A 12416-nucleotide genomic window follows, 5' to 3' on the forward strand; every position below is an offset into this window, starting at 1 on the left:
ACAGTCAGTCCAACACCTAACCCTGTTGGAGTCCACAAATAACATTAGTCCACAAAGAACAGTGTCCATTCATTACCACCCTGTCTTCTCCCACTCAACCACCCTTTTATCCATTGTAGCGACTTACCCTTAATACCATTCTGCTCCAATTTGTACAGTAGTCTTCCATGCGCAACAGTGTCAAAAGGTTTCCTGAAATCCAAGTATATAAAATCAAAATTATTTTTTTGCATCCAGTTCCCCCCCCCCCCAAGACTTTCCCTTAACATACCCATGCTGTGTTTGAATTATTACTGCACTTTTTGTCTAGATGATCCTGCAATGCATCTTTAACCAGCGACTCCATTATTTTACCCGGAACAGAAGTTAAACTAACTGGTCTGTAATTACTCCTGTCACCCTTCGATCCCCCTTTATGAATTAGGGATACATTTGCACATTTCTAGTCCGTGGGGAATTCCGCTGGGTCCAAGGATGCTCTCATAATTATGGCTAAGGGTTTGCTTACTTCCTTTGCTGCTTCCTTTAATATAACTGGATAGATCCCATCCACCCCAGGTACATTTCCTATATTTAACTTCAACAATTTCTCCTCCACTTTGCTCTCAGTTATTATAAAAACATTAGAGTTTAATAAGCTTCTCTGCTTCACTTCCCTAAAGAATTCCTCATTTGTGAATGTAGATGCACAATAATCTGAGTAAGTGGAAGAATCCCATCAAAGGAATCAGAATTCAGCAAGGACTTCTTAGTCCTTGCTGTTTTTCTTAGCATCCTTTGTCGAAGATTTCTCGTAATCTGCCTGCGCTTGCCTAACCTCCTTTATGACTTGATTACAGACTAGCTTATATCTGCCATAGGCTTCTGTGTCGCCTGATAATTTATATGCATCCTATGCATTTTTCTTCTCTGCCACGAGTCTCATTAGTTCATCTGACATCCATTTAGGTATAAACCTTGAACAATATTTCTTAATCAATATGAAATACCGATTAAGAAATACCGTCATGCAATACAGTTCTACATTTAGGAATTAAAATACAGTAACCCTCGATTTAACGGACGCCGATATAACGGATTTCGGATTTAACGGACCGGACAAATAATGTACATATTAATCTTGACTATATTATTTTTTTTTAGGTTATACAAACCTTCAGTGTTATTATTAATAAAAAATTAATATTAATTACTTATTTCCATTATCGTTTTGATAATTACCTACTTTTATTTTTATAATCAAATTCTGGAAATTGATATTTATTCTTTCTGAAAACGTGTTCAAATAGCTGTTTTCCCTGATAACGAATAAGAGCAGGCCGTGACTTGCGAGCTGAATGTGACTCGGGACACTAAACTGCAGGCCTACCGACTAGCTTTGTTTCGGTCTCAGCCTGCCTCAAGCTATCGTGCGGTCAGGTTGTATACACAGTGTTTATGTGATTTCTCAATTGTGACTTTATTTATTACATAATTTTGCAATCCTTACAATTTAAAGTGGCATCAAGTGATATCCGGAAAGCTAGTGTACAATATTCTCATATCCGGAAAGCTAGTGTACAATATTCTCATATCCGGAAAGCTGGTATATAAAAGTCACACTGCAGTCGTATACGACCGCAGTGAGGCAATTTGGCATCTAAAATGGTACCGACGATTTAATCATATTTACAAGTGACAAAGACTGGGTGAATGTACCTACAAGGGATCCTGGAGAAATAACTTTGAGAGGGATGTCAACCTTTTTTTTTACAAAAATATTTCACTAATTGCGTCAGTTAAGAAGAACTCTTTATTATGTACTGAAGGCACATGCTGTATACAACTTCCTTCAGGGCTACAAGCCAGGGGTTTACATAAAAGAAAACTTAGTGAACTGCAAACCCTCGCGATCGGAAAAACAGCGAACGGAAAAATAATATTAGCATTAGTAGTGGCAAATGATACAAGAAATCAACTTATACGGCCATAAAAAAAAAAAAAACACCCACCCATTTCACCTATCCATCCACTTCAACAATTTGTCTAGTTCTCTCTTGAATTCATTCAAGCTGTCCACTTCCACATCAGACACCTCAAATTCATCAAATTTATTTACTATACTTGTAGCATTGGTATACATGCAAGCATACATGCACCTATTCCTATTCCTAGTTACCCTAACACATCCCATATACCGGCCTGTTTCACAATGACTGCCATCCGTCCCTGAAACCCCCAGCACCCCTCGCTCCAGGTCGCTACTTATTCTAATAGAAGTTGTGCAAGAATCACCTTCACCTCTGCCTACGGCTACTGTTAAACTATTAGTCCTTGTATCCCCCCCTAAGCTATCAGTTTTCCGACCCACTTAACACTGCCTCGATAGCATCAGCAAATATTCTTTCACCCTTTCTATTTATGTATATCCCATCCCTGAAAAAGCAGTCCCTCCTGTTAACAAGCACAGACTATGCTGACAAATTTTTACCCCATGAGACATGCATAATCTCTCCAGAGCCGAATTGATTGACAAGGCTCTCATCATATGATACCATTCAGTCAGTACCAGACTTTCAAATTCAACCCTAATTCGCGACTTTTCCTCAACATTGCCCTGTACTTGTTAAGTAAGTCAGATCTCCAATTCTTAATGTTGTAAGTGCCAATGTGCACAATAATATCAGCTTTTGTGCCCTTAAAGATGATATCTGCTCTACGACGTCAACTTTTGCCCCTGGTTGGCACACACTTGTCCTGTTCCAACCTATCCTTTTTGCACAATATATTCCTTGTTTCCCTGACAATAGAGCCACCAACAATAGGTACCTCCAGTACCTCCAGCTTAAGTGTAAAGTGTATTTAGTGTCAAATGGCACCAGGGATTTCCCCCATCTCCACGTTGCTTTCATTTTAGGTTCATTGGGAAGGCCAGAGATTTAAAAGTGGATAGGTATTGTATGAATGTAGTGTTGTGTATCGTTATTCTTCTGGCCATTTAGCCGCTAGACCCCTGCTAGAATTCAACGTTGCCCACATTTGGCCCCGTGAAGGCAGACTTGGAACACCAGTATTGAGAAATTATTTACTCTGGCAGGCCCTGCCACCTAGTTTCCTGAGATTTCAGTGGCTAGGGCTTATGGAAGAAAAAAAATAGGGGATGATGGACGCTAGAATCTAGTTAGGCCAAAAGGGGTTCACGTATGCGGTGAGAATTTGGATACAAAAATTTTTCATTGTGTGGGGCGTTCGCTGGCGATATAAGCAGAGTAGGGAGGGAGACTGAAGACTACGGGGAAAGACAGACGTGTGAGGGGTGATAGAGAAGGAGACCTCAAGGAAGAACAGTGAGGTATGCCCGTGCCCCACCAGGAGAAGAAATAGGGGGTGGCGGTGACAGGAGCACTGTCGCCTCCCCCCAGCAGGGAAGGGAATGAAAGTATATTGGGCTAGAGCCCAGCACAGGTCGCCAATAGGGCATGTGGCAGCAATTGCTGCTGTTCAGTTCAGTTGTGATGTTTGGATTTCCACTTGGTTGGCTTATGTTTCGTTTTCTCAAAGGTTATTTTCAGTCAGTTTCATATCAAGTCTGGTTATCTCAGTTCTAGATATGAGCCCGAGTCGAACCCTGTGTCCCAGGGTGCAATCGGAGGGTGGAGTTTGCACTCCGACCAACATCATAAGGCCTGACGTAGCCCAGTGGTCAGGAGCGAGAGTGCATAGTACGCGTTCCTTGAGTGGACCGGGGTTCAAGCCCGTGACTACTAAATACGATAAATATTTGTATTGACGATTTATTGTAAACTCTACTGACTTGGTTGTCGTGCCGGAGTATAAACAGAAAATTTATTTTTTTTTTTTTATCATTTGGGGATATCCTCCGTTTACTCTTGTCCTAGTGGGTTTTCACTCTAGCTCGTTCTTGGTCCATTTAAGTGGGTATGTTTTACTCATCAATTTGGGTTTTCTCCTGTTCCTTTCAGTTTTGGTCAGGTAAAGTCAATGCCCTGGTTTGTCGGTCGTTGTGGAAGACAAGTTCAGTTCTTCTTCAGCTTCTTCGATTTTGCGCATATCGGCTGAATGATGTATGCACGTCTTCTGTGTCCAGGAGATGATGTTTGTTCTTGATTCTTTGGTGGTGGCAGAAGAGTTGCGGTCTTAGTCAAGTGGTGGGAGGTCTAAGGATGAAGTCAGCCTAGCATCCAAGTTATGAGGTGTTCATTATCTTGTTTTAATTAGTCTGGTCCGTGAATCGCAAGTAGTGTTCTCCTTCTGGAGAACAAGTCCTGGGCAAATCGCGAAAATGCCCTGTATTCCTCCTCCGTGTCTAGGAGATATAACTCCTGGTCTTGCAGCGTATGTCTAATCCTGGTAATTAGGAGGCATCGTAGATCCTCGTTGTTTTCGCATCTATGCATCAAATGATGCCAGGTCTCTCCCTCTCCACAGAAGCAGAGAGGGCTATCGACGAGCCCAAAGGCTCTCAATTTGGCATTGAAAGGGCCATGTCCTGTTATCAAATAGGTTGTGTTCAGTCCTGGGAAGAACCAGAGAGTGGACTGGGGGTAAACACCCTGTCAATGTCTGGGATGAATTTTCTTGTGACCTCTCCCTTGATGGAGTGGGTCCATCTACTCTGCCATGCCTGGCGCAGGTGTTTAATCAGCTTGGTTTTCTCCATCTTATGGTTGTTTGCAGGGTTGGTGGTGTGTCCCACATGGGTAATTTGTACTCCTTTGGCAAGGTAATATAGCATCGCTGTTCTAGCAGCTTCAAGATCTAGTGGGAGAGCACCCGCCAGCACCTGGGAGGCGTGTGTACTCACTGTGCGGTAGGCACGAGTAAGCAAAAGGACAGATCTGTGGATGGTATCAAGCGTTCTTCTGTTGACTGCGGTTGTGGCTTTATGGTACCAGAAAGCCATATTTGCATGCTTCCCATAATCATGTATGCTTGGTGAAGCATACATGATTATGGGAATAAAGGTAGTCTTATAGTATAGGATTAGGGTGCGTTTGTTGAGTCCCCAGTCTCTCCTGGTAACTGGCGACGACGGCTGAGTAATTCCTTATTTTGCTTTTTGCGTTTCAAGTGGGGTTGAAATGAGAAGTTGGGATCCAGGATGACGCCCAGATATTTTATCTGGGTGTTTAAGTTTGAGAGTTGTGTTGCCAATCTTAAATTGTGGCGTTCTTCGGGTTTGTAGTTTTCCTTTCAGGAGCATTGTGCAGGTCTTTGCCGGAGAGATCTGCAAGCAGTGGGTTAAGGCCCATTCCTGTAGTACTGTCAAAGCTGGATTTGCAATGGCTTCTAGTTGGGCCCTGGAGTCTGCAGTTATTGTCAAAATAAGGTCATCCGCAAAGGCCTAGGTGCGAGCTTCTCCCAAGTCCATGGCCAGGAACTCATCCAGAACCATGTTCCACAGGAGCAGCCACAGGACAGGTCTAGGTACAACCCCTGCAGACAGGTCTAGCCAGACTCCTGTATGGTACATTTACTTGTCTTCTTCTTCTGTACAGATAAGTTTTTTTCATTATGCTGTATAGATTCATTGGTATGGACGCTTTCCTGAGTCGGCGAGGATGCTTGGCCACCATATTGTGTCAAACGCCCCAGCAAAATCGATTGAGATGATTAGGAAGTATTTCCTGTCACACACCGCAGCAGCAGCATCCAGAAGGGTCTTTAGCGCATCAATAGTCGAGGTTCCAGGCTTGAGAGTCCGGCCGCATTCTAGTGGTGTTGAATTCATTTATATAGCAACCTCTCTAGAAGCTTGCAGGCCACGGTAAGAAGGGCAATTGGCCGGTACGACTCGGGTTTCTCTAGTGGTTTCGTGAGGTCAGAGCTAATGGGCACCCCCACTTTAACACCTTCGAGGGCATCCACCCCACTCTTCAAGCTCTCGTGAAGGCCCGTCAGAAAGCTGAGCTCGCGCCTCATTTCTTCACACCTCTGCACCGAGCACACACAAAAATATGCCGCTATGATTTATTACAGAAACTTCGAAAACACTGCACAAACAGTACATTTCTTCAAGCCATGTTTCGTAGGAAAATCGCTCCCTTCAGTCTCTCCCGAGCAACAGAACTCTTGCTGCTTTGAGCCCGTTGCTTCGCTGCTCTAGTCTGGGGCATGGTTTCCGTTTAAATTCAACATAATTGAGAATACTACACTAAACTAATAGATTTAAATGCAATTAACACTACTATAATTCACCAGTTATGCAGTAATAACTGGTGAATTATAGTACGGGCCTATCAAGTTTACGTCATATGTACACTGCTCGCCGAATGGTCAGGAGCGGGAGTGCAGTAGCACACGCTCTTTGAGTAGACCGGGGTTCAACCCCTGACTGCTGAATACGGTCGATCTGCCAACCCGCACTGGACCAGCGTGGCAGATTATGGTGCCACGCTGGTCCAGCGTGGCAGATTATGGTGCGTTTCCCTCCGCATGAATTGTTGAGGAGGCTTCCATCCTGCAGTGGGTTGATAATGGCTGCACTTTACTTTTTACACTGCTCGACAAAATTAACAGAAAATGTGGTGTAACTCGGACAGAATTTGGTACTTGTAGTACAGAATATGGGGATGTACTACAGAATAACGATGAAATGAGAAATTTCGGACAGGTATCAGGAACATTTATAAGGGTTATATAACAGTTACCAAAAAAGGTCACATTACAGAAGTCGATACAAGATGCTCGAAAATATGGTCACGTAACATAAGCACCACATTATGTCCCCCTTCAACGACAAAACAGGCCTGAGAGCGGTGAATCATGTTCGATATAAGGGTGGTTATAAGATTCTGAAGTAACAAATCCCATTCTTCTAGCAGTGCAGCCCTTAACTCACCAAGTGACCGAGGAGTTGGCTGTCGGCATCCCACACATGTTCGATCGGATTTAAGTCTTGTGATCGTGCAGGGCCACGGCAATCGTTGGTACCTTCAGTTTTAAGGTGTTCGGTATTCCTCCATCACTTCAGCACTATGTGCAGTGGAGTTGTCCTGCATGAAAAGAAAATCTGGGTCAACCGCACCCCTAAAAAGTCGCATATAGGGTTCGAGGATCTGTTCTCGGTACATCTGCGCAGTTACTATACTCCTCTCAAAAACATGAAGAGGAATGCGCCCGTTGATATTTATACCGCATCCACCATGAGTCTCTTTCTTTGATATTGGAGGAATGGTGCCGCATTCCTCGTTGTCTCTAGATGAAATAACGTCTGTAATCTCTTTGTAAGCTAAAATGGGATTCATCAGGGAATAGAACTGTACCCATTTGTCAGTGCTCCAAGTCACATGTTTATGGCACCAGTTTCGACGAATTCTGAGGTGGTTTTGGGATTAATGGGAATGCGTTTGTATAGCAGTCTCCGGAGTTTCCCCGATAACCGGGGATAATGGGATACAAACCACTGGCTTCTTTGCGTAGAGTCCACGTGAATTGAATCTTCTTACCACAGTCGTCTGCGCTGTAGCACAATGGTATCGTCACCGTCCTCCCCACACCGAGTAGAAAAGGCCCGGGTTCGAATCCCGTCGATGATGCGAGGAACTATAATGGGTTTTTTCACTCCGTGGCTGAGTTAGTCGGTCTCATGCGTAGATAGCAAGGTTTTTTCCCCCAGAAACTGAGGTTTTTTCGTACAGCAAATAAGCAAATCGAGCAGAGAACACACGCAATTTAGACAAAATAAATATATGGGTAGATTTAATCGTTTACAGAGGACCCTAATATCATAATTTGTTTGGTTTTTTTCCCTAACACAGTCCGGTTTGAAATGTTTTCACCTGTGACAGCAACAATCTCAAGAGAGTTAATGACAAGACATCATAGTGTTCCGTCCTGCTGTTAGAGTCAGATAACGGTCTTTTCTGGTCGACATAGCCTTCGGGCGACCTTAACCAGGTCTTCTTGTAATGGCTCCTGTCTCCTGAAACTGCTTACATAGTGCAGAGACGACACTGCATGACACATTAAGCCAACGTTCTAGTTCCGCCTGCCCGGCTTCAGGTCTTTCAACTGTCCGCCATCTCAAAAGAATCATCTAAACGACGACTTGCCATCCTGAGTACTGGAGATGTGGCTATCCCACTGAGCAAGCCAAAAAAAAAAAAAAAAAAAAAAGGGGAATGAAGTGATGAGGTCGAACCTGTGTTTTCATAGGCATGAAAAATTTGCATAATGTGCGGCTCTGTAATGTGGTGGATCGATTTATTAGTATTATTTATTATTAGTCATATGGTGCAGCATAAGCCTGAGGCTTATGCTGCACCATATGCACCATTTTTTTTCTGGCCGGTGCAGGCTTATGCTGCACCATATGCACCATTTTTTTCTGGCCAGAAAAAAATTTCTGCATTACCCCGAGAGAGAGAGAGAGAGAGAGAGAGAGAGAGAGAGAGAGAGAGAGAGAGAGAGATAAGGGAAGGGAATCACCAAAAAAGAGAAGAATGATGATATCCTCATGACCCAACCCTGGGTGCGCCAAGCCCATACTCACCAGAGCCCCTGAGGTTAATTTTCTATTGAATACTCGGAATTTGCATGCCAGGATGCCTATTATATCAAATATTCCCCTCCGGCGATAATGTTCACAATAAAATATTCTTGAAAAACATTTTGTTCTGTTAATTTTATCGAGCAGTGTATTATGTTACACTGTTATTTTGTAAAGTTATAAGTTAAAAATAGATAATAAAATTATCTAACTAACGCCATCCTACGTGATTCAAACTATCGAGATACCTATTTACCGCAATTAAAACGCTAGAACTCCCCTACCACGCACTACAGCATAAGTTATGACTCGATATTCGCACCAAACCACCGATACAAAGGTTCCTACGTATATTAAGTCGTAACTTACAAAATCTCTAGATAATTTAAAAATAAGGTAACGAAAGTGAATAAGACTATTAAACTATGTGTTAAAGATAGTTTAATATGTTAATTAAGTCAAAAAGACGGCAAAATTTTCCAAAAAAACTTAAGTTCTCGGGAGCTCAAATTCTTCGTATGCCTTTAAATACTTAAAAGTAATAGAAGAAGTGGAGTTACATCCCAAACGACTTGGAAAATACAGAAACATAAATTTTTAAACAATAGAAAATAAGAAAAATCACTAACGTAGTTTATACGTATAAAAATATGTACATTTAATTTACCAGTAATCCAAATAAGACCAAAGACGAGACTTGATAAACTGGGAGATGATTGAGCTGATGAAATTTTGTTGATGAAAGACCTGGTGAATTACAACTTTGCGTAGAGGGAAAAAGTAGGGGTGTTGCCTACAAAAAGATGCACCTATAAATTAGTGGCTCAGATTTAAAAACAAGGTGGCGAATTTGCGTACAATCATAAACAAGAAAGAGAAACTTTGGAGTTAATCCAAATTGACTGATAAGGTGGCGGAAAGGGTTGGTTTTTCATTTTAGAAAAGACAAAAAAATGCTGTCATATTTTAACAAAAGACAGTTTGTTATTTGTTAGTAATTTATAAAAATATCTTTGTACTCAATTTATCCACTTTTCGCCCTGCACACAAAGTTTACAAGCACTCTGTATATGAGAGGAGGTAGACGAAATGGATTTATAACTGGAGGTAGAAATCGGCTTCAAAAATTGTGCGAATGGAAGTTGCTTTTTTTTTTAATTTCTTTATAAGGTAACGCAGCACTTCAGGTTTTACATTATTACATTCTTCGCTGTTTCTGATATTATCAATAATAAGTTCATAGATATAGGCAAAAAATCTATTTTGTAGAGGGATATCTGTGTTTAAATACTGCATCGCTACAAAACTGAAAAATGCAGCTGTTCTTTTCATAATATAAGGATCACAGTTATCGATACACCTCATTACAAAAAAAAAGAAAAAGAAAAAAAGTTGCCAATGTTACTTTTGCCTGTAGAAAAATTAGTATTTTACTCAGAGAGCAAGCTAATACAAACTATTCCGTTTATTGTGAAACAGTTAGGATTCATATTCAAAGACCGCCAAAGTTAGCCACAAATAACATTTAAAATTATTCAAAAAGAATATATAATAATATAAAATTATTTTCTGAAGTATTGAAAAAATCTTGGAATTTCAATTTAACACTAAATGAAGCCCCTCAGAAACCCACTCAGGCTGGTCTTCATCTGATATATTCTCAATATACAGAGCGGTCGTTGACCGACTCCCCACGGACGTATCACGTAATGGAGCTCACTTAAAGCGGACAGACGCCATATAGCTTGTTTGGCGGAGCCATTTCTTTAGCTTTGTTCCTGAAAATCGAATCGTTTGTTAATTTTTAATATGTTAACATGGGTTCTATTCCGATACCGGTAGATTTACAGATGAGATAACGTTAAGGAACCGCCCTATACAAGACAATACATGTCCAAAAGTTAGATTTACAGACATACTCTACATTATTGTACGTCTATAATCTGAACACTTGATTACTGAATTAACAGGCAGCATACTGAGGGGGGAAAAAAACATTTTTCATCTAGATGACTTCAGAAGCCTTGCATTGCTGATTGTAAGCAATGCAAGGTCTTCTGTTGTTAACAGTTTCCTGTTTACTTTTTGTTAGTGAATATTTGTGAGCTAACATTATGAACATTAAGTTACATCCCAAACGACTTGGAAAATACAGAAACATAACTTTTAAACAATAGAAAAATCACTAATGTAGTTTATACGTATAAAAATTTGTATATTCAATTTACCAGTAATCCAAATAAGACCAAAGACGAAAGGTCATTTTAAAATTGCTACATAGTCAAAAAAAAACACGTATAAACACAAGTGCAGGGCTGTAGTGGAGGGTATACGCCGTATACCCTCTGGATTTTTTTAAGTGAATAGCGTATACGTTCTGGATATATATATATATATATATATATATATATATATATACACAGGGTGTCTCAAAAATATTGGTACAAACGTTTAGGGGAGGTAGGTAACATCTAAAGGAAGGTGAATCGCATAGGAACCCATAACCGGAAACGTCACGGGAAAGTAGTAGCAGAGGCACAAGAAGCAGAAATGACACAAGACAGTAATTAGTGACAAACATTTATTTGACATAATATTAACAATGGAGTACGAGATGGATGCATTTCATGATGTTACAACAGATGCTCGAAGGTTCCACCATGAGACGCGATGCATGCGTGACACCGACGCAGCATGGATTGGCGGACACGGTCGAACACACCTGGAGTTTCTTTGACAGTAGCAGCAGCGCAGACGAGTCTCGCCACGAGATCCATTTCCGTCTCCACAGGCGATTCATACACGATAGATTTGAGGGCCCCCACAGAAAGAAATCAAGGCTCGATAAATCAGGTGAGCGTGGGGGCCAGACAACGGGTCCACCACGGCCAATCCATCGACGCCCAAAACGCCTGTTCAAATGGTCACAAACACACCTTCCATAATGGGCAGGCGCCCCGTCAGTTGAAACCAAATGCGTCTAACATTTTCTGGAACATCGTCAAGTAACCCTGGTAGAACTTGTTCAAGAAAGATCCGATATTTAGCGGAGTTCATGCGGGATGGTAACAGGTATGGGCCGACTAAGCAGTCACCGACCATACCTGCCCACACATTTATTGCAAAGCGACGTTGTGCCGCATGGGAGCGCACACCATGTGGGCCCTCTGCTAATCCATACACTAGGTGCATGTCTGCCAGCTCACAGTTCGTATATCGATGCATGCTCTTCGTGCGGCGACTACTGCTTGAATGAGTAAACCAGAAATTTTCCCTCTTCCGAACTGATGAACAGCGCCTTGTACCGACTTACGGTGACGTTTCCGGTTATGGGTTCCTATGCGATTCATATTCCTTTAGATGTTACCTACCTCCCCTAAACGTTTGTATCAATATTTTTGAGACACCCTGTATATATATATATATATATATATATATATATATATGCACAGGTATACACCGCATACCCTCTGGAATTCGATTAATAAGCACAATATGCTCTCTGCGTACGTAACATTCACAGAGTATACCTTCTGTTAATTTTACGACTACAGCACTGAGTAAGTGTACTTTCAGACCACATGTATCGAGTGGATGAAATTAAACCTGCAATTTAAAGATCCAATTACACTTCACTAAAAGTAGAGAAAACTGAGCATATACAATAACAGCCTCAGTCGTGATTACACAGGTGCACGTTGATTAAAGAACATGTAGTATGGTGGGTAAGAGTAAAATTACTGGGATTTTTGGAAATTTTCGAACACTTGCATTTCCGTCATGGTTTGCTAACAGCAAAATAACCATCGGAGTTCGATCTGAGCCATGGAACCATGGCTCGCATCGGAGCACATAATTCTGTTGAAATAACGATTCTTTTTTCTGGTAACATAACGGTTACAGCCTGTATATAACCTTTAGCGTA

The 12416-nt window shown here is 41.4% G+C and overlaps 1 protein-coding gene across 4 annotated transcripts in view; it reads right to left on the reverse strand.

The window, feature by feature from the left end:
* Positions 1 to 12416, reverse strand: part of LOC150086883 (uncharacterized) — a 791472-nt gene that overhangs the window by 751601 nt on the left and 27455 nt on the right. The window lies entirely within an intron of this gene.

Source organism: Mastigoproctus giganteus, chromosome 4 (assembly GCF_048544385.1).
Source record: "Mastigoproctus giganteus isolate SK-2022 chromosome 4, ASM4854438v1, whole genome shotgun sequence".
In the NCBI taxonomy this organism is placed as follows: Eukaryota; Metazoa; Arthropoda; class Arachnida; order Uropygi; family Thelyphonidae; genus Mastigoproctus; species Mastigoproctus giganteus.